Below are 23,912 nucleotides of genomic sequence, written 5' to 3' on the forward strand. Positions count from 1 at the left end.
CCCAAATTGTTTGTTTACAATTGTTCGAATGAACAATTGACCGAATTTAAAGGGTCACAATTGGGGGGTTTGGGGGGTTTGGCGTTAGGTGGGGGGTTGTGGGGGGTTGTGGGGGTTGTGGGGGGTTTCCCCCCACATATATGTTACAATTGACCTTCACAATTCGGTCAATTGTGAAAAGGTCAACTGTAATTCGAGCAATTATCAAACGAACAATTCGTATACATCCTTTTTATTTCCATTGACCATACGGCAAGCCGCAAGCAGGAAGAGGAAAAGGATAATTTAAAACCCATGCATGCGAGAAGTGTGTATAGTGCTGATGTGCAGTAACTGCAGTTAAAGCAGTGCAGCTGAGCAGGGAGCGGTTGAAACAAAGAATTTGATTATCTGCTTTTAAAAGTAAGTGACACAAGTAGGTGAAAGTCTTACAGTGATAACTGCATTGGTCTGAATTTTTGTTCAGCTGTAATCGAAGTGCCCTTTTGTCATTTGTGATGCACGGAAAAGGTAAACTATATAATTTAAGAAGCGCTCAACCAACCCCATTGGATAAGGAAGTGGTGAGAAATTTAGAAGTGGATGGATTGCCATGTAATAAATTGACTAAGAAAGAAATGACCACCTTCATCCTTCAGATCCAATCAAAATCTTATAGTGAAGTGTTACAATCTATACCAGACTCTGCACTCATGGAGGCAGATGGGGAGGTGTTTGAGCATGCTGAGGACACTGGTCCAGCATTGGGTGATGCTGTGGGTGAAATGAATACTTCACTCATGGAGGCATGTCTGAGTTTGAAAGAGGAACTCCAAGCGCTGGAAATACCCTCAACTCATTTCAGTACATCCTCAAACTCATTTCAGTCCCCTGAGAATACGGATGAGGCAGAGTTGAATTTTGTTATAGAGAACACACCTTAGATATATTCAGGGGGTGAACGATCTTCCTTACCCTTTCAGGGTGAGGATTCTTATCAACCTGACTCCTCCATCCTAGGAGGTAGCTATATTGCAGCTTTGTGTCTGGTATTACATGCACTAGTCAGATTATATGGCTCTATTGTGCTAGAATTAAGAATTTACACAATTGTATTGGCAGAACTAAGTGGGGTGCTTTTGGCCCCATCAAGAAATAACAGGAAATCATGACCCTTCCATAAATGAGAATATTGAACTACCCAATAAGTCTAGCCTAGAGGGTCCAGGTGGAGTAGTGCCTTGTGCTCCACAATTAATTGCTAACACAGGTAAACATAATCCAGCTAAAAAATGTAAACAGTGTTGCCAAGGGTAAACAAAGAGGGTCCAGAATATTTTTGGGACACATTCTTTGACTAACTCAACAAAGAGAACAGCTGGAACTCACTAATAAAATGAGAAATGAAAATGTAAATGACCCACTAATTATTTCAGACACTCAACCACAGTGAGAAGTGCAAGAGGTCATCAAGGAGGGGGAGCTTATGAATCATATGTCTCTAGGCCAAAGGGGAGTACTGGAGGCAAAAATGATATAAGAAGAGAGCAAATGGTGCCACATGTATACATTGCACTGTTGATGAAAGAGGATGAAGGAAGGTCACCCTTGAACGAGGTGCAGATGACTAGGCCTGGCTGGGTACCTCTGTGGTGACAGTCCCGGTCTACATACAAAGGCAGGAGTATAGGGCTGTATATAATACGAATGGACAAGAGGGGACCTAGCCTGCATGTGGAACTTGGTGAGATGATCATAACCAGAACACATGCATTTATGGTAAAGTTCTGTAAAAGGTGTAAAGGTTGGAAGCAAGAATTGGGACTAGTCCCCAACTCTTCAAAATTGATAATTGGAAGATGGCAATGATCTGATTAGATTAAGAGGTGTCTTTTTGGTGTACGACCTCCACTGCAATTAGGCCATACCTAAATAAATGACCATACCAATACATACGGATTTGGTATATGAAAATGTGGCTGAACATTTTTCCAACACTGAAGGTCATTGTACCTAGAATGGGAAAAAGATTTCTGGGAACATGTATGTATCCTTTGTCCTCAGTAATTACAGGAAATGTATGGGAGAAGTTAATTATTTTTAATGATTGCTTTGGTACGATTCTTAAATGAGATCGTTTGGAAACTAGAATATGTCTAAAGATAAAATAGTGATTTGTTTTAACACAACGTCCTATTAATCCTACTATTTATGTATTTTCAATTCAATTCAACTTCATTTCAGAAAAATCCTTCCATAAAAGTTACACAGTAGCATTTCGTAAAAAACATAGCATGACATGAATACAAATTGGTTAAAACCCCACAGACATATCAAAAGCAGATAATCAAACCATACTAATTTATTGCAAAATTCTCTGAAAATAATCACTTTTCTTCCAGTCACATATCAAGTAAGTTGAAACAGCAAATATAGCTTCAATAGATTTTTCCTGTTTACATTAATGTTTAGCAATGAACAACAATCTCACACCCATTATTAATACATCATTCACATTTCTGTTCCTAATGGGATCATATAAGGCCCCATTAAAGAGGAAGTTCGGCAACGTTCCTTTCACTGTTAGACAGAAGGGGCACATGGGAGAAAATCAATTTTGCCACTTGGCTTTGACTGTGGCAAGAGGTAAATTGCCAAGGCTTATTTTGGCATACCAAGAGCGATTTACTGGGTCATCTATCAGGGTTAGATACCCCTCCAGCAAGTATGTATCTTTGCACATAAGGCATTCATAATCCAATGCAGGCAATTTGTAATGTACTCAGCCCAGATATAGTGGGAGTGAATGTCTAAAACAATCACTTTGTCTGATTCCCTAATGGACTGTGGGCAGAACCAGAGTGCCACTAGCCCAAGTTTAAGAGCAAGAACCTTCATGTGGCAAAACCAGCCAAGCGACCACAAATGACTGTATGACAAGTCCTGTAACACACAGCACAATGTTGTGTGGCTGGGACCCGACCAGATGCGCACCCAGAATATTAGTGGTTTAATAGCACACAGATCTTGAATATAAAACAGACCCAGTTCAATATGAACAGGAATATTGGAGGAACTACCCGGCCGACGTAAAAGCTTTTTGCAAACATTTATTTTAAGTTACTTTAAGCATAGCAGTCCCACATTTATACCCCATACAAAGTCCCTGCAAGTACCTGTGTTCTATTGACCTCAACCGTTGGAGCTGCTGAATTACTCTTTGCTTTAATGACACATTGCATAATTCCAGTGCATTATCTCCCCATATCAACATTTGTTTTATCCACATGTTTTATTCATTTTCCATCACTAGAGATGTTTATGCCCAAGTGGTTGAAGTTGTTTACTTCTTTAATAGTCTCCATTTAGATGACAAATGCCAGATTAAATTAGCGTCCTCTCCTTTTTGCACATCTCATGAACTTCATTTTCGAGACATTCCCCTTCAGCCCTCTAACATCACATAAGTGTACACAATGATCACATTTCTTTCGTCCCTTTGGGGTATGAGAGATAAGTACGATGTAATCAGCAAAAAATAGAATTCTAACTTTCTCTCCAGCTAGCACAGGGACGTCTGATACCTCCATTGGAAAGTCCTTCAGTACTCCATCAAAAACAAAAAAAAAAAATCAACAGTAACTGGATAGGGTTTCACCCGTTTTTTTCACCTGAAAAGTATTAGTGCCCCCTAGGAATGGAATGTCCCACAGTGGCTATTCAAAGGAAAAGGTTTCTGGGGACATTTGTGTATTCTTTGTCTGTAATTACAGGAAATGAATGAGAGAGGTTGATGAATGGGACATAACTTTATTTAATTATTGCTTTTTACGACTCTTAAAAGAGTTCTTTTTCAAGCTAGAATATGTCTAAGGATAAAGAAGTGATATTTGTAACACAATTTTGTATTAATCCGACTATTTATACCTTTCTTTTTTATTTTGATGTATTGATTTTAGATATGTACACGGTTTTTCCTTATTATAGGTGATATTTCTTGTTGTTTTTCTTGTATTATAATTAAAGCAATTTGTGTAAGGTATGTTTCAAAGAAAATACACAATAAACCAAAATAATAATTGTCTTGTGATGAATTGCATACAATGATCAACTACGGAAAGGATGAAATGGCATTTGTGTAATCAAAACGTTTGCAAATATCTGCAGAGCAGAATTAAAAGGTCTGGCACATTGACAGTTTATGAATGCATTGTTTCTTTGTAGGAGGTGTAAGTGATTTCAATCCGGCACACACCTGAGTCAAGCCCAGCATGTAGCACACAACTGAAACCCTTATTTTGTTTTATCTATAAGTTCAATATTCTGAACGATGTACCACTCATATCACCCCCTTCTCCTGAGACCCCCTGTCACACTGAACCAGGAATCAGGCTGGTTTGCAAAGGTAAATATTTATTTGTGTATTGAATATTTAATCACAGTATATTTTAATAGGTAAACAACAATCACCAAGGGGGTGACAGAACACAGAATAATATCTTTTAATACACTAGGAATCACGTAATGGGCACCACAAACATATGCAGCACAGAAAAGAATACTTTTGTGTTGGTGTGGACAGATGGCACTATCGTTAGAGGTTCCCCTGCAACGCCCCTCAACCCCCCAAAAGGCAAAGAAATCCATGTGAGTAGAGAACAGGTATTCAGGAATAGCACAAATCAAACAGAATTTCATACCTTCTCCCTTCAAACACAAGAGAAAAACGGAATTGACTTTTTATCTGTCAGAATGACTTTAAAATTGTCTTTAGAATTTTGGCCAAAAACACCAAATATGGTCAAAAATACTTAAATTGTTATAAATTCCTATGGGAGCTGCTTTGAACAGTTGCACACAGTCACAAACAATAATTTAGTCCAAATAAAGCATTTGAAATCTCAAAGTCCAAGTAATAAACAATTTAAAGCTATTTCACACGTGTAGAATTCTTTCCGAAATGTAATTTGCGGAATACTTTTCCTTGCACGACTTTCGCTATAACGGGAGAATAGGACTGATTTGCAATGTGATTCTGGTTACTATGGATAGCCATGGATGTTAGGTACACGTAGGAGTTTCTATCACAAAAACTGAGGGAGTTACAGAGGTTTTAGTAAAGGATTTTTTTGTAAAATATGCACAAGAATGGAAAACAGAAATGCACTTTGAAAATGACAAATGGGTTTGATTACACTAGATGATGACTATGAAAAAGCGAATGCCACAGAGGGATTTTACAGTCACATGATCAGCGTAACCAGCCTGCTGTGGGTACTCTACTTCTTCAGATGAGAAAAGAGTCAGCGCAAAGATAATTCTAACAATTCTGGTTCTGAATGAAAGAGGGGATGGGTTTGAGGTTGGAGTAAGCCAATGCATGTGTACTATGGGTCACTGTTCTACCTATTAATACTTACAGTCCTTTGCAATTAAATGGGACCATCAGTTATGGTCATTGGATTGGGCCTGGTCTAGGACGGACAGCACTTCAGCACGGGACAAGCCAGAGAATTTCAGGATACTGGTACATAAGGCCTTCTCCCCCCACAGCGCTCCACTGGGTGGGGAAAATAAGTTTGAGTATTTGGGCCTTGCAGAAATCAATAGCTCTCTATTGCTGGCAAGAGTCTTGGCATCTTCATCTGGAAGGATCTTAAAGCTGGATGTAGAATATTGGATCAGAGTGCTTTGCCGGAATCAGGACAGTGAGTGGATCTGTCAGTCCCTATGTGTTGTCAGCTGTCTCTATGCTTTAAAATGACATCACAAAGTGAGTGTTTGGGCTGGCTTAGCTAAGCTTGCACCTGTGAGTTGTGATTGGATCAAAACTTCATCTCCGCCTTGCATCTGAGTAATTGGACCAATGCCGGATGATGTCACATTTTATGGTTTGCTTTACAGTCCTCAGAGACCTCCCTGTAGCCACTAGTCTCAAAATCTGATTTTATACTAAATACACATTTTTACATTGGTCACCTTTATACAACTCACACACAAAGATGCCATATTTTATGTAGCATCTGTTCCTCAAAATCCCACAGCGGTGGGATGTTGTTTAAACTTTTTACAGAATGTTGTCCTTTTCGCTATTGAACACAATTTCCAAATTTTATGGAAATTTCCACAAATATGTGTGTTTAACATAGGGATGTGTGTGTAAATTTTCACAATTCTAACATTAATACATTTCACATTAAACCACATATGTTGCCATTCCTGTCGAGATCATGTTACATGGTTTGGCTGCTTCTTAACAGGTGCAGCCAAAAAAAAGTAGATTCACAACTCTGTCCTTGGTATATTTTTCACCCTTTTGGATGACAAGTTATGAGTCTTCAAGAATTGTTCTTTGTTCATGTTTAGCAACAGATTGTCCCCCACTTGGTCTCTTCCTGCAGTCCAGGAACACCCCCCTCCTTGGGGAAGTTCCGTCCAGGAGCCATTTACAACCACCTTCAAAACTCTGTTTCCTGGGCTGAAGTTCTGTCATTGTTCCTTCTCTTTCTATAGACAAAAGTCGGGGCTAACCCGCCATTAGCACCTCCGAGTGAGTTTCTGCTGAGAGGATATCCCTCCCCATAGGAGAAACCTGCTGTTCCAGTTCTTGCAGCTCAGCCAGGCTAATTAACTTCTTAAATCCAGCAAAACCCAAACTAGTTGCATCAAACATAAATACATTACTTTCTTGGCTTTCCATCTGAGGGATCAAAACACAACTAAGATCTATATTCCTTTTAGCAAAAATCCTTTTTATGTTTGCTAATCCAGCAGACTTTTTAGTTTTGGATCACTTTAAAGTTTCAGTAACTCATCTGACAGCTGTCATTCAGGTAGCCCAGGGTACTGCACCCAGATTTTAACAGAGGCTGTCCGTTTACAGACAATCCAGTTTGTCTGATGAATGTTTTGCTCTTCACATTAGGACTATGCATGTTCACAATGCTTCATTAGATACATGAATTTTAGCACCAGGCAAGATTTTGAATGTTGAGAAGTGTTGTGTTATAGGCATTTTGGATTTTTTAGCAACAAAGCAAATGTCATTTGTAGACACATTTTGGAGTTTCATTTGCAAAGCACTGCTTCTCCCTCTGCACCCTGTTTGCTGGTCATGGAGCCCACTGGCACATTTTCCGCGGTGTGTGCACTATTCCAACGCACATGCACCATGAGTGGCAGGTTGTGCATCCCTCAGTTTGTGTGCTGAAGCAAACGGTTTTTGTAGGTTTTTGGCACGCACAAGGGTTTTGTCGCCATCGTTGCTGTTTCTTTCACCATAACTGGCAGGATGATGCCGCATAGCGGAGTGGGTCAATACATCCCACAGAGCCCCCCTACTTACTTGGTTTTGACCTGCCATCAAAGGGAAGTTGGGAGATTGGGATGTTCTTTTTTTGTCCATGTGGAGAACTTCAGTCGCTTCTCCCGTCAGTGCTGGAGGCGATCCCCTCTCCTCACCGGTTCTGATCAGGAATATTGCTGCTTCTGGATGGGCATATTGCTGGTTCTAGTTGAGAGTATGGATTGTCACTCCGGGCTCTTTGGGTCTTTCCTCACGCTCTTTCCTCACGGTCCCTGCGTCCAGATGCTAGAAGATAGAACATGGTTATGGACATTTTCCCACTACTGTGCCCACACGTCATCTGGGGATGTCAGCAGTGGGAAAGACACGTGCATGGATTACAATTGGTGATATTCCCCATCTATGCTTACTAATGGTCTTAACACTCTTCTTGCACATACACGGTGAACATTTAGTGATTCTTTTATGTTTCCGGATTTTCCCCCTCTGGGTTTCCGGTTGGCTCCTCTATTTCCCGCAAAGTATGCCTGGGATGGCAACTCTTCAGCTGGTTAATGTGGACCCACTTGTCTTCCCCTTCTGTCAAACTGCCCTTGGGAATGCAGATTCTGTAGACGACTGGTGAGATTCTGTCCATAATTTCAAAAGGACCCCGTCAACTCGGGAGGAATTTGCACACTTTGGCTTGGTTCCTTTGGAAATTGTACAAGTAGACCCGGTCTCCTACTTGATATTCCTTTTTAGTTCTCTTAAGGTCATTGTGTCTTCATCCTGTCTGCAGATCTTTCTAGATTCCGCTGAGCATAGGCAAAAGTATTTTGAAGATGTTTTCTCAGATTCTCAAAATACTCATGAGTTGTGGAGGCATTTATCAAGTTCTGCTCTTGGGTTCTGTAGAGCAGAAGCTGGGGTAGCACCATCCTTCATCCAGTCATCAGCTCAAATGGAGACATTTATGTTGCAGGATAAGGGGTAGATCTGATGGCCATCAGGACATGGCATAATCGAATATCCCAACTTTGCCCAGAATCTACCACACATTTTTTAATATGCTCACAATAGTTTTATTGTACCTCTCACCTCCACCACTAGAGGATTTACGGAAGGCAATGTGTAGTTTCCTTTTTACCCCAAGTATCTCCCACATCTTTGTCATCACTTCACTAGTGAAGTGACTACCTCGGTCTGACTCCATCCTTTGGGGTAGTCCAAAACACAAGAAGATGTGATTAATCATCAGGGCAGCTGCTGTTTCTGCCTTGCAATTTGGGGGCGGGAGAAATTCCACCCATTTAGTGAACAAGCATGTTACGGTCAACATGTACTTGTTCCCCCTAGAGGAGCGAATCACGGCCCGATAAAATTGAATTGCAAATCTGACCAAGGCACACTTTTGGAGGGGAGCACGGTGTGTGAGTGATGTTGGCTGAAATTGTGCACACACAAGAAACCCCTTCAAGTATTGGTTGAGGTCCTGCCCCATGTGTGGCCAGTATGCAACATCTCGCAAGATTTCTAATGTTGTATGAAACCCTAGATGACCGGCACAGGCCGCATCATGGGCGTGACTTAGCATCAGGCTGCGGAATGAGGTAGGGACCACCCACGAGTCATGGCCATATATGGATCTCCTCACCAGCAAACCGTCTTGGATTCAGAACGTTTTTGGACATTTCATCAACACTCTGAGGTCCTCTTTCCTAATGTAATCGGTATCCGTCAGGGGACAGTTCTCAGGGTCCTCAATGTGTTGATAAAACTTACCAATTATTGGATCCCTTTTTGAGCCAAAATCAAATCAGCATCTGGGGTCTCCTTACTCCATTGTGCAATTGAGAGTTCATTGTGAGCATTAGTCTGGAACCTAGTGATAGCAGGGACCTGGATTTCCCCCAACAGGGACTCAATCTCAAGTATTTCCCCTTGGATGGCTCTGGTTTTGGCCAGATGATCAGCTAGGTCATTTCCAGATTTGTCTGGTCCCTTTACTTTACAATGACCCTTAATCTCTGTCCAGTAGATGGTCATCCCATTTGAGGTGACCACATCATCAATATTTTGTATTAATTTTCCATGTTTTAATGGTTTATTATAAGCACATAGCATGCCTCTGGTTTTCCAGTTAACCAGGTGCTCCACAAACTCGTTCCATACATAATCTGAATCAGTGATTATGACCAGCTCGTGGAGTTGGTGTTGGACAGCAGTGAGGATGGCTTGATGCGCAGCCATCAGCTCTGCCACTTGACTACTTCGGGGACGGATTTTGTACCCAGAAGAGGGTTCTGGGGCATCATTAACCCATGCATTCCCCACACCGGCCACAAGTTCCTTTTCCCCATTGTTGTCAACATGGTAGGAGCACCCATCCACATAGACAGTGGGCATTCCATCACACTTGTATTCTTCATAGACTTTGTGTGGGGAATTAAGGTATGCCTCCATGTTGTCCTTGATTTTAAGACTTTCGACGTCAAGACAGTTTTCTCTGGCTCAATCATGCACGTCAGCCAGACCTTGCACAAGGGGACTCTTCTTGTTTTGGCCATATCTGACCTCCACAGGAAAGCCATGCATTGACAGAATCCACGAAGTAATTCAGGAATTTCTCACATTTCCGGCCCGGATTCTGTCACTTTGAAGATATTGCAAAGGTTGGTGTGGAGTCTCCATTATGATGTATTCCCCCTGGATAAAAGGGCGGTAATTCTTCAATGCCCACACAGTTGCTAGGAGTGCCTCCTCACAATCAGTGAATTTTTCCTCCACAGAGGATAAAGTCTTACTCGCATAGGAGATTACTTTATTGACCTTGTCATGTTTTTGATATAATACTGCAGTCAAGCATGTATTTGAGAACCCTGTCTCCAAGAAGTACTGCTTTTTTTTGACAGGGTAAGCTAGGCAAGGCGCTTGTGAGAGGCTTCTTTTGAGTTGTCTTTCTGCATCGGCTTGTTCTGGACCACACTCCCACTTGACCCTCCCTTCAACAGATGCATCAGGGGTCTTCTGATCTCTGCGTAGTCCTCAATGAATTTTCCGCTGTAATTAGTTAGTCCAAGGAGGCTCCTTAGTTCCCGCAGAGTTGTGGGGTCTTTTATTTTCTGGAGTGCTTCTACACTCTTTTCCTGGGGACAGAGCCCTTCAGGAGTTATCTCATTCCACAAGAAATTGCCATGGGTCCTGCACCACTGTGCCTTTTTGAAAGATTGTTTTGCTCCGGCAGCCCTCAACTGTGTCAGAACATACTGGATTTCCACTATGTGTTCCTCCACAGTTGAGCTTTTGATTAAAACATCATCTACATAGGCCAGGTTACCCCTTTCACCCAAGTCAGGCATGGCCTTATCCAGAAAAATGTTAAATTCATTGCAGGAGTAGATGTATCCAAAGGGAGTCCAGGTCCAAGTGTACTGCTGCCCCCAAAGGTAAAGGCCAGCTTGGATTGTCCTCCCTATTGACAGGTACAGTCCAGTACCCATTGGTCAGGTCAATGGTAGTATATACCTTTTTCCCCTGTATCTGGGCCAGCCCTTGGCCAAAGTAGGGAAGAGACCATCGGGAAGTGTGTCCCCATTTGTTGAGCTCCCTTAGGTCAGCACAGAGTCTCCACTGGCCGTTTGGTTTCAAAATCCCCAGCACCGGATTATTGAAGGTGCTGTGGACTGGACTAATTATCCCACGGGACTCATGGTTCTTAATTATTTCAGTAGGGACTCCATTGATGCAAGAGGCAAGCGATATTGCTTCACAAACACTAGAGTCATGTCAAGGTCTGTGGGAATTGTTGTTGTGTGGATGTTGGTGCGACCACAGTTATATGAGTCCACTGCAAAGAGATCTTGAAAATCTAAGAAAACTTTTTTCAATGTTTGCCTTCGCTCCAGAGTCTCATAGGCATCAGCTAGTTGAACTCTCTCTTAAACCATCTGCCTGAAGCCCAGAAAGACTTCTGGTATGGCTATCTCAGCGGCCTCCTCCAGCTGCGTGGAGAAGTCCCTAGTCAAAGTATTGATTTGGACTGATGCCTTCAGGTGGGGAAGGCAGTCCTGGTGGACTCGAAAGATCACCTCATCCCTCCTGAAGTCACAGGTCACATTTTCCTTACCATAAGGGCAGGAAGAGTCCTCAGGAAATTCCCCACATACCGGGTGAAGATCCTGTGTGGTGTTGTGTCATTTTCCCTATCACTGTCAAAACCGTCATTGGGGATTGGTCCTATCAGTTTGTTACCTAAATCTATGGAAAAATGTCAGTCATCAACCGCCATTCCAATAATGGTGCCTGCGCCCACAGTGATACCCTTTAGGTCACTGTTATCCACCTCTATTGGAATGGTGTTGTGTTCTGTGTTGACTAGTGGTGTTGGGTTTAACCCCAACCCTTGCTGTTGGAAATGAGCATTGAGATGGACGTAGTCATCAGGATTTTTCAGTTTCTGTCCTCTTTTCATTTTTACTTCAAGCGAGAATTCTCTGTTCCATTCTGGGATGGTGACTCCAATCTGAATTTCAAATGTATATGGCAGCAGTTGAGCTGACGGAAATGCTTTCTCTGGGTAATCAAAGTCCATGGGATTACCCGCTAATTGGGACCAGGCTTTGAAGTTAATTAGGTCCAAACTAATGGCAAAGCGATTGAGAATGTCACTGCCTAAATAAAATGCAGCAGGGACATCTCGCACGACCCAACAATTATGGACTATGCTCTTGTTACCTATAGAAATTTTGAGCATACACCTGCTAGGCAGGAGATGTTTGGAATTGGGTGTTTCTAGGTCCATTTCCTATTTGTCTACCAATTTAAGTGTGGGAATGGCTGGATCTTTTGGGAGTTTGCGGAACTTGGCCTCGTTGATGAAGCTCTTACCGTTTTTTACACAAATTCGTGCGAGAACAGGTCCCTCCCCTCATTTAACTGAATAGGGATGAAAAACTGTTCTCCAATTTTCCAATTTTCTGAATGTCAGCCAAGCTTTGAGCTGGTTTCTCATCATTTTGGACTATAGGTCTGGGATTTTCTGATTGTGAATTTGTCTAGAATTTCAGAGTATTTCCTTCCAGTGTGGAATGCCACTTGAGACTGGAAGGAAGGTTGATTCTCAGAAATAGAGAGGACTTCCCATCACCAGTTTGTTGTCCTACTGCAATTACTGTCAAGTCAGGGATTTAAACTAACATGGTTGACACTATGTTTTAATTGTATTGGTCGGTTTGTCTGGGTCCAGAGGACCTTGTTTACACAATCTATGAGGGGAGACAATCTACGCCGGATGTCATTCCCTAGTAAACAGGGTGTGCCCTCTGGAGTCACAACTATGACCAGGTGCTTCACTTTGTGTCACCCAATTTTGATGTCTACATCCACAGTCCCCTCGACAGGAATTTCCTTCCCATCAAAGTTCTGAAGTTGTCCAGGAAGAGGGGTGAGGGGGATATGGTATTTATCCCCCCTTCCCAAATTCAGCTGATCAAAAGCCATTTTTGACAGAAGGGTGGCTTGGGATCCAGTGTACATTGCTCCTTTATTTGGACCGGGGCATAAAATCTTCCCTATTTCTCCTCAAGGGGCAAAGATAATGTGCATTTTTGGCCAATTAGTAAGTTAATTTCTTTGCTTTGAATTCTGACAGAGGGGTGATTTGGGCAGGATTTTGTTGGGAACTTGGGAACCTGTAAGAAAAAGGTGGCAAATGGATATGGGTGGAGATTTGGGCTCCCCTGGTTCTGATTCTGGGCCCCCCCCCTTTTTGTAGGCAGTCACCAGAATTGGTTTGAACAAGGTGATTTTCTTGCTGGTCATTCTGGGGTTTGATGATGGGCGGACTTGATTCGGTCCCCACATCTACCAAGTCTTGATCAGTATTTCTTGGGACCCTTTTTTCTTTGGGAGGAGTTACCCCATCCCTGAAGGAGAAGATCCTTTTCCCAAAATCCTCTGAGGACCCCTCTCCTTCAAATGGGAAGATTTTTACGTCCTCCACAAAATGTATTTCTCCTACCCACCCTCTGTTCCTTAGGTTCCTGGGTTTCCAGGGGCTTTTCACAAGTGGGGAAGGAAGCTTCCACTAAGGCTTAACACCCCCCTTCTCCCTGTGCTTCCTTCCTGGGAACCGGTGGGTTGTCGTGGTTCTCTCCCTGTCATTGCTCTGGAGCACCAGTCCCTTGATTTGAGGGGTTATAAGTTGCCGTGTTCATCTGAGGGTTCTGCTGAACCCTCAACATGCGACCCAGATCCTGCGCCAAGTTTTAGTCCTGGCACTCCAGTTGGGACACCCGCTCTGGCTGGTACGGGGTCCTCTGGTCTATCCGTGGTTGATCACAGGATGGGTAACTGTCCCTTCTCCCATAATACCCTCGGTTGGGATAGTTTTGGTACCCCTCCACCCTTGGCCTTCCCTCTTCCCGATTGGGCTGTCTGGGTTCAGGAAAGTGGGGAAAGAAAGAAGGGTTGTTTTGGGGGTTGAGGTTTGGCGGGTGGCGGGGAAAGAAAGTCCGCCCGGCATTTGGGGGATTACTTCCCTCCTGGGGAAAGTGAGGAGGGAAGTTTCCTGGGTTGGCAGCTGCCTGGTTGGATCCCCCCTTGGGCTGGTGGAGTCTACACATAGCCCTGGATGGGTCTACTACCCTTGTAGCGGGGGCTGATGTAGTCAGGGGAGTTAGGGGTCCCATTTGTGGGGTTACCTCCTGACTCCCTGTTTGGGATTGGCCCGGGGGCCTCCTGGGTCTTGGGTTAGTAGGTATCTGTGCAGGAATGTTTTTAGTCCCCCCCCCATCTCCAGATATAAAATGGGGGCAACCTTCACCTCTGCTACCTTTGCAGCAGCAGGGGTTTTGGTTGGTTTTGGGTTTTTATTAGCACTTTTACTTTCTACTGGCTTCTGCACTTTCTTGCTTGTTCAATGACCCAGTCTAGTGATCTTTTCTCATGAAAGTCCCTCACCAGCTGGGTCATAATGTATTTAGGGAGGGCGTGAAAGAAGGTATTGATAAATTCTCTACTGTCGGTGCGCACCCTCCTGCTGGTCTGCGCAAAGGCAAATTTCAGCTCTTGGACAAACTCTTGTGGGTCCTGATCTTCCCCACATTGCAGATTGTAGGCCGCCTTGCGGGCCTCTTGAGGGTTTCTATGGATTGAAAAATGCTTTAAGATGCCTGCCCTATATGTGGACCATTTTAAGTGGTTCTGATTCTCCAGCCCCGGAAAGAAGCTGGAGTACTCAGGTGAAAATGTCTACTTGACATACTGAATACAAATGTGGCTGTCATTCAGGTGTAAAGTCTCCATCATTTGCTCAAACAGCTCAAGGTGCTCCCAAACTGAATATTTAGCCTTTGTATGGTAGGCCGTGATGACGCTCTTAATAGCCTTGATTTGCTTCAGGGGATCTTTCAGTAAGGCTCTCTTAACTTTGTTGGCCTTTTTAGTTTTGGTCACCCTTGTCTACTCATCCTCTGACTCAGAGGCACTGCTACCTGAGATGGTTGCCTGATCCTCTAGGCTGTCCCTGATTCTGCGAGCTTGGGAATGGCTGACAGAATGTAGTCTCTTAGTCTCTTGAGACCTGTGGCACTCAGAAGAGTCTTCTGACTCTCCCTTGATACCAGGATTTGATAAGCAGCCCCCCCCCCCACACACTGTCCTAGCTGGCAAGAGGTTTTTAAGATGCTCTTTGTGGGCCTATGTTCATGGAATTCCCCACTAAATGTAACTTACTGATCTCTAGTTAGGTGGTATTTCTGAGGATCCAGTTCTCTGATCCTCCCCTCACTGGAGTCTCCCTGATCAGAGAAGCTGGCCCTAGCATTTGGGAGCCTGTACATAGATGCCCGCCCATCCATTTCTGGGAGGCGCTGATCTGTCAATCCCACATTTCCCATTGTGTTTAAGTCTGCCATCCCTGTGGCCCTTGGTTCTTATGACCCAGTGGACATGAGGGTGGCAGAGTCCATGGAATTGAAGGGATTACAGTCCCTGATGCCAGGGTTCCTGAGATTATGCTCGGGGTTTCTCTCTCCCATCTTACCTCATCTCTTTCAGCTGCTATGTCCTGGTGACATGCCAATATCTGACCGTTTTGTGCCTCTATGAAGGCCTTACAGGTCTCTATGATTTGTTCTTGCATGGCTATCTGTGGAGCCTGTCATTATTTTCACAGAAAGCCTCATTGTCTCTCTGTGCTTCCTGCCTGCCTTGGGTGTATTGGGCCTATTTTTGCTGCAGGGGACTCACCTCCTGAGTTTTGTCCTTACTCGTCTGATTGTTCTTTTCCAAGGCATCCTCCACCCACCTGGTGTGCTCTAGTAGCTTTTAACAATCCTTTTTGATTTCACCAAGTTCCTGAAGGGCCAGGTGATTTTCTTCTAACTTTGTTTTTGCATGGCTGACTTCCTGGCCTAAGGCATCCCTCTCCTGACTTAGAGTGGCCCTCTGCTCAGCCAGGTTGGCCCTCGGTTTTCTAAGAGCACCAGTTTTCTGGCGCTCCTCATCAAACTCTGTTTGGGATTCTAGGTTTTGATAATTAATTTATTATTTTCGTTTTGCCGGGTGACTATAAGTTCTACACAGACTCTATTATAATTCAATTGCTGCTCCAGCTTTTGTTAACTCTGTTGTAGAGAATCCAACCTTTCTTGGCACTCTTTTTGCAGTCTGTACCTGGGCATCTTGCTCTGCATTCTTTTGCAGTAAGAGAGCCAGATCCTCTCGGAGTTTGGTGGCATACTGCCTAGCCTCTGTTTCAGGTTCTTGGCTATCGTGGAGCCTTTGCTCTGCAGAGTTCAGATTTCTCTGGATTTTATGCAGTGCTTCCCCTTGCCTCTTTGTTAACTCTACATGGTCTGCTTACTTTTCCTGTATGATTCCTATGGGGAGGTACAGGTAGGCCACTATTTTGGCAATTTTGCTCTGCTCATCTTCATTTTTGGGGCCATTCACAGCTCACGGAGTGCTTGATGTAATGGACCCTTATACTTCCAGGTATTAAGGTTGATTTCAGTGACTTCTTGTTTTATTCCCTGCAGCCATACCTGTTCGTCCTGTTCTAGCCATTCACCCCTGGGAAGCAATGTGTGCAGTAGGTGTTCCCTTGCAATATTGATTTCCACTACGGTCGCCATTCTGGAAATATTAATTTACTTCTGGCTGATCTCAGGGTTACCTTACTTTTGAAAACAGGCCCAACAAGAGTATTTCTTTTGAGGGGTGCTTGCACAGTGTAGCACAGTATGGTGACCCAATAAGGTCTATGTACCCTGTCAGCTAGCACGCTGTGTCACAAGTGGTATGTCCAATTCAAGCCCCCAAGCTGTAAGTGTTTTCAATCCGGCACACACCAGAGTCAAGCCCAGAATGTATTGCACAACTGAAACCCTTATTTATTTTTATCTACAAGTTCAATATTCAGAATGATATACCACTCATATCACACCTTTCTCCTGAGAACCCCCAGGTCACACTGAACCAGGAATCAGGCTGGTTTGCAGAGGTAAATATTTATTTGTGTATTGAATATTTAATCACAGTATATTTTAATAGGTGAACAATAATCACCAAAGGGGTGACAGAACACAGAATAATGTATTTTAATACACTAGGAATCAAGTAATGAGCACCAGAAACATATGCAGTACAGAAAAGAATACTTTCGTGTCAGTGTGGACAGATGGCACTGTGGTTAGAGGTTTCCCCTGCAACACCCCTCAACCCCCCAATAGGCAATGAAATAGACGTGAGGAGAGAGCAGGTATTCAGGAATAGCACAAATCAAACAGAATACACAGTCCCACCTTCCCCCTCAAACACAAGAGATAAACGGAATTGACCCTTCAGCTGTCAGGATGGCTTTAAAATTGTCTTTAGAATTGACTGGGCAAAAACACCAAATATGGTCAAAAATACTTGAGTTGTTCTAAATTTCTATGGGAGCCGCTTTGAACAGTTGCACACAGTCACAAACAATGATTTAGTCCAAAGAAAGCATTTGAAATCTCAAAGTCCAAGTAAGAAACAATTTAAAGCTATTTCACATGTGTAGAATTCTTTCCGAATTTTAATTCGCGGCAAACTTTTCCTTGCACGATTTTCGCTATAATGGGATGCAATGGTGCGAGAATGGAAATCGGAAATGCACTTTGAAAATGACAAATGGGTTTGATCACACTAGATGATGACTATGAAAAAGCGAATGCCACAGAGGGATCTTACAGTCAAATGACCGCCTGCTGTGGGTACTCTACTTCTTCAGATGAGAAAAGAGTCAGCGCAAAGATAGTTCTAACAATACTGGTTCTGAATGAAAGAGGGGATGGTTTTGAAGTTGGAGTAAGACAATGCAAGTGTTCTATGGGTCACTGTTCTACCTATTAATACGTACAGTCCTTTGCAAATAAATGGGGCTGTCAGTTCTGGTCATTGGATTGGGTATGGTCTAGGATGGACAGCCCTTCAGCGCGGGACTGGATCAGCTAGGCCGGTCGTTGGATTTGCACAGGATCTGCCTTTCTTGTTGTGGGTCTTTCAATCAGTTGGATAGCGAGTTCCTCAGGCAAGCCTAGTGGTGGCAAGCCAGAGAATTTCAGGATACTGGTTCAAAAGGCCTTCTCCCCCCACAGCTCTCCCCTGGGTGGGGAAAATAAGTTTGAGTATTTGGGGCTTGCAGAAATCAATGGCTCTCTATTGCTGGCAATAGTCTTGGCATCTGGATATGGAAGGATGTTAAAGCTGGATGTAGAATGCTGGATCAGAGTGCTTTGCCGGAATCATGAAAGTGACTGGATCTGTCAGTTCCTATGTCGTGTCAGCTGTCTCTAATTATGCTTTAAAATGACATCACAAAGTGGGTGTATGTGCCGGCCTAGCTTAGCTTTCCCCTGTGAGTAGGGATTGGACCAAAACTTAATCTCTGCCTCGCATTTGAATTATTGGTCCAAGGCCGGATGATGTCACATTGTATGGTTTGCTTTACAGTCCTCAGAGACCTCCCTTTAGCCACTGGTCTCAAAATCAGATTTTATACTAAATACACATTTTTACTTTGGTCACCTTTATACAACTCACACACATATTTTATTTAGCATCTGTTCCTCCAAATCCCGCAGCGGTGGGATTTTTTTAAAACTTTTTACAGAATGTTGTCCTTTTCCTAATGAACACAATTTCCAAATGTTATGCACATTTCCACAAATGTGTGTGTTTAATATAGGGATCTGTGTATACATTTTCACAATACTGACATTAATACATTTTGCATGAAACCACATATGTTGCCATTCCTGTCCAAAACATGTTACATGGTTCTGCCGCCTCTTAGCACGTGCAGCCAAAGATTAGATTCACAACTCAGTCCTTGGTATATTTTTCACCCTTTTTGATGACAAGTTAAGAGTCTTTAAGAATTGTTCTTTGTTCATGTTTAGCAACAGAAGGTCCGCCCCTTGGTTTCTCCCTGCAGTCCAGGGACATCCCCCTCCTTGGGGATGTTCTGTCTAGGAGCCATTTACAACCACCTTCACACCTCTGTTTCCTGGGCTGAAGTTCTGTCATTGTTCCTTCTTTTTCTATACACAAAAGTCTGGGCTAACCCGCAATTAGAAACCTCCCACTGAGTGTCTGCTGAGAGGATAGCCTGCCCCCTGGCAGAAACCTGCTTTTCCAGTTTTTGCAGCTCAGCCAGGCTAATTAACTTCTTAAATCCAGCAAAACCCAAACTTGTTGCATCAAACATAAATACATTGCTTTCTTGGCTTTCCATCTGGGAGATCAACACACAACTAAGATCTATATTCCTTTTAGCAAAAATCCTTTTTATGTTTGCTAATCCAGCAGACTTTTTAGTTTTGGATCACTTTAAAGTTTCATCAGTAACTCATCTGACAGCTGTCATTCAGGTAGCCCAGGTTACTGCACCCAGATTTTGACAGAGGCTGTCAGTTTACAGACAATCCATTTTGTCTGATGAATGTTTTGCTCTTCACATTAAGACTTTGTATGTTCACAATGCTTCATTAGATACATGAATTTTAGCACCAGGCAAGATTTTGAATGTTGAGAAGTGTTGTGTTATAGGCATTTTGGTTTTTGTACGTTTCTGGCGCGCACAAGGGTTTTGTCGCCATTGTTGCCGTTTCTTTCACCATAACTGGCAGGGTGACGCTGCATAGCATAGCGGAGTGGGTCAATTTATCCCAGAGAGGCATGGTCGGACTGGGGCATAAAATTGTCATGGGCACCAATGAAAAAGTGGATCAGAGTTGCATGTCATTCCTTTTGTAACAGACTGTTAGAATAGTACCCAAGGGGGAGTTTTCTGATACAATGTGATGCAAATTGTGCATTTTAAATAATATGTATTCAGCAACACTGGTCAAAACTACTAGCCGCATAGTGAAGAAACTCATCATACTGCGCAAATAAGCCCCAAGACTGCGGGCCATTACCGTAGGTATATTGGACCACAGTCGAGGGGCTTATTGCCTTTAGTACCACGGCCCGTTTGACCGGTGTACTAAAAGCATTTTCTTCTGTTCCAAAACGTTCCAACGTTTCACAACAGAAAACAAAAATGTTGAAAAATGGCCACCAGGGAAGGGAAAACAGAGTCTGTTTTCCCATTCCATGGCGGCCATTAAAAAGATAGGAAAACATGTAAGCAAATAAAATGTGCACCATGGGAAGAGAGAAGGGGCTGCACATAGTCCCTTCTTCCTTTCCATAATGCCTGTCACAGATCAGGAGAATTTCTGAGCCTCCCCATTGACCGGGAGGCCGCCACACTCCGTTCGCTTGGTACTTAATGGTCCATATTATCCCAGAAAGTGGCCCACATTGACCATACCATCTGGCCCACACTAGCATTTTGGTTTTTGGTTTGAGCATGATATGATATGCTATGATAAGTTATGTATAACATGCCTATACACAAGTGTTTCAAGGATCAATTGCCATATTGCTCTTTAGGCCAGCCCAAGCATGTCAGTACGATGTAGGGGAAGGAAGGGATTCATGCCCATTGACATTGTATTCCGTTACCTCTGTTAAACATGTGCCCTGCCAACCTGTGCACTGCACCACATTTCTCCAAGGTGTACTTCTGAATTAAGAGATTCTCTTGCACTATTTATCAAAAATAAAACTTGGTGTACTGAAATCCAAGATGCTCTTTGTAACAAAATATCCATGTTAACAGAGACAATTGTAGCCAAGAAATCTAAATTAGACAAGATTGCCCAAGAAACACAAGGAACTCTATTGCAAGAAATCAACCACAAACAAATCAAACCTCATCACCAATTCAAATGCAAATCCATCTCAACAATTGAGGCGGAAAATATCATCACCTCTCTCAAACCCTCTAGGTGTCTTGAGGACACTTTCCCAGCAACGATTATCAAAGAAGCTGCCAGGGACCTAGCTCATTTCATCTCCACATTCATCAACTCCTCCTTCAAATCATGCTCTGTTCCCACAAATCTTAAAGACGCTTGGGTACTACCCTTACTAAAAAAACTGACTTAGACCCCTGCATTCACACTACTTATAGGCCGATCACAACTATACTGTTCCTCCTTAAAATCCTTAATAAGACTGCCTATCTCCAGATTCAATCCTATTTGGAGATTACCAATTTATTAGGCACCCGCCAATCAGGTTTCAGACCCAGACACAGAAACCGGCCTCATAGACCTGAAGAAACAACTGGATGACCAGAAGGACAAAAGAGAAGCTTCCATTCTCTTCCTTCTGGACGTATCCACCGTGTTCGACCTAGTTGACCACAAAAGCCTGTGCAACCACCTAAAATCAGCCGTACACTTCTCTAAGGAAGCCCCTTCATGGATAAGTTCTTTCTGGATGACAGATCCATGAGAGTTTTTTCACCCTCCTCCGAGGCAGACCCAGTACCCATAAAATGTGGAGTACCACAAGGTTCTTGTGTCTCTCCAACCATGTATAATATATTTACCAAGCCCCTCTTCGATACACTTGAGAATCTGGGTGTCTCATACACCAACTATGGTGACAACATCCAGATTCTCATCCCCATCCAAGGAGACTATGACAAAGATGAAGCCTTGATCAATAAAATGTACTTCATCATACAGACATGGATGGTCACCCATGGATTATGCCTCAATGATGAAATGAGAGAGCTCTTAATCATTGGGACAAATAACAGACTGAAAAAACTATCCCCATTATAACTCCTTCATCATTGATGGAATTAAGATCAAAGTCTCCAAGGAAGTAAAGACATTAGATTAATATCTGGACTATGTGCTCAACCTCAATAACCAAATCAACGCCACAGCCTCGGCCAATAGCTATACCTGCAAATTGATCCACATATGTAAACCATTCCTATCGATAGACAACTGCATTACAATTTCCAGGGCACTAATCCTAACTAAATTGGATTATTGCAATGCCCTTTACTTGGGCACTAGCAAGCACAACACTAACAAACTCCAAAACAAAGCCCTAAGATCTGCTTTGGTAGCCCAAAACTTCAGCATATCTCTCAAGGGAGACGCTCCACCAACTGGCTTTCCATAAATGATAGAATTAAGCTTAAATCATTTAACCTTACTCACAAATGTCTCACCAACAAGGTTGACTATCCCTTGTCAATAGATTTACCAAACACACTTCTGAATGACCTATCAGAAACGCACAATCCAATAGCCTTCGAATCCCCAACTGCAAACTCAAAAAAATGTGAGGGGTAGCTTTCCAGTCATGGCGGCTAAACTATGGAACTCTATCCCTGACTCTTTAAGAGCTACATCTCCCTTCCATGTCTTTAAGACTAATGTTAAGCGGTGGCTGTACACCCGCGACCTGTGACCGCATATGCCCAATTAACTTAATCCTGACTACAACATCTCAACAAGAAATTGTAATTAGTGTACGTAAATATATATATATATTTATAAAAACTTTGTTAAAGGGACGTTATGGTTAAGTTGCGCTACTAAAAACCTATGAAATTCAGTGAAAAAACATTGTCAAAGGGACGTTATGGTTCCAAGTAAAACCGAAAAACCTTTGAAATTCGCCAGTTATGGTAAGCTAAGCAACCATAACTCGCGCCACCACCGTGCACTGCTAAGACTAACACCCAGTCAATATAGAGTGACAAACTGTGAAGGCAGCTTCTTTAAACTCACTAAACCAAATTTAATTAATCATGTCAAATTGTCATTAAAGACTCAACATAAGAAGTATATTAAATGTCCCTGCTACAACTCTTCAAACCATGGAGAAAAGAAGAACAATTACTAGATAACTATGACTCATATGAGGATGCTTTCAAAGCAAATGAAAGCACTATAACTGATGTAAACTTTACACAGTACAAAACAATGTTGCACAATGAACAGCAACACGAAGAAGAACTCCAAGCCCAACTAGATAAGGACACTCCTGACAGTAGTCAACCTTCTGTAACAGGAAGCCATGAACCACTGGGAGAACCACTAATAATAAATGAGGCAGAATTAGCTATGATAGAAGTAGAAACCACCATGTGTCAGTATGAAGATAAAGAAGACTTAACTATACTACAATCAAAACTAAACAATGAGCAAAGTAGCATTTTTCAAGAAGTAACAAAACAAATTGCACATGGTGTAAAACATGAAAATAAAGAATGTTCCTGCCATAATTATAAACCTATACTACTGTACGTCAGTGGTGAAGCTGGTTCTGGCAAAACATTCCTAATCAAAATCTTTAGTAAGTTCCTTCAACAACTGACAAACAACAAACTGTCAGCTGTTGTCACTGCCCCCACAGGTTTAGCTGCCTACAACATAGGTGGTGTTACATTACACCGATTACTACTATTACCAGTAGAACACCAGAACAAATTAGACTATTACAAACTTTCTGCAGAAGCTGCAATGGAATTACGCAGAGTATTGAAACAAATGAAAATGCTACTAATAGATGAAGTGAGCATGGTCTCCAACCTGATGTTGGCTTTGATTCACCTCAGATTACAAGAAGTACTCAAAACAGACTATGAAGAGCTCTTTGCAGGTAAACACATTATTGTTTTTGGAGATCTGCTTCAATTAACACCAGTAAAAGGTGAGCCTATTTTTAAAACATTAGGACACAAACTCTGCCGTAAAACTGTTGGCAGCATTGGAAATGTCAACCCTTGGCAACATTTCCAATACAGAGAATTAACAGAAAACATGCGGCAATCTGCAGATCTCACTTATGCCAACATTTTAAAAAGTATCAGAGTTGGTATACTTTCTAAAGAAGCAGAAGCATTATTGAAAACTTGGCACATTAATGCACTTTATGGCGATAATTCATGTGCTACAGATGTTATGGAACAATTAGCCACACAAAAATGTCAATTGTATGGCCTTAATGCCAACTCTTGCAAGCTGTTTCAAATTCAATGAAATCAGTAAAGAAATGCAACCAATCATGGAAATTAGCGCCGCAGACAAACTAGATGTACATGGTATGACACTACCCATGTGTGACCAAGCCACAACAAGACTAAATAGTTTAGAAAAAATCAATCTCAAACACAGCAGGCTTAGAAAAGATATTAAAATTATCCTTAAATTGCAGAGTAATGCTTAAACATAACCTTGACATGGAC

The sequence above is a fragment of the Ambystoma mexicanum genome, chromosome 5p, assembly GCF_040938575.1.
Source record: "Ambystoma mexicanum isolate Mex_15411 chromosome 5p, UKY_AmexF1_1, whole genome shotgun sequence".
Classification (NCBI taxonomy): domain Eukaryota; kingdom Metazoa; phylum Chordata; class Amphibia; order Caudata; family Ambystomatidae; genus Ambystoma; species Ambystoma mexicanum.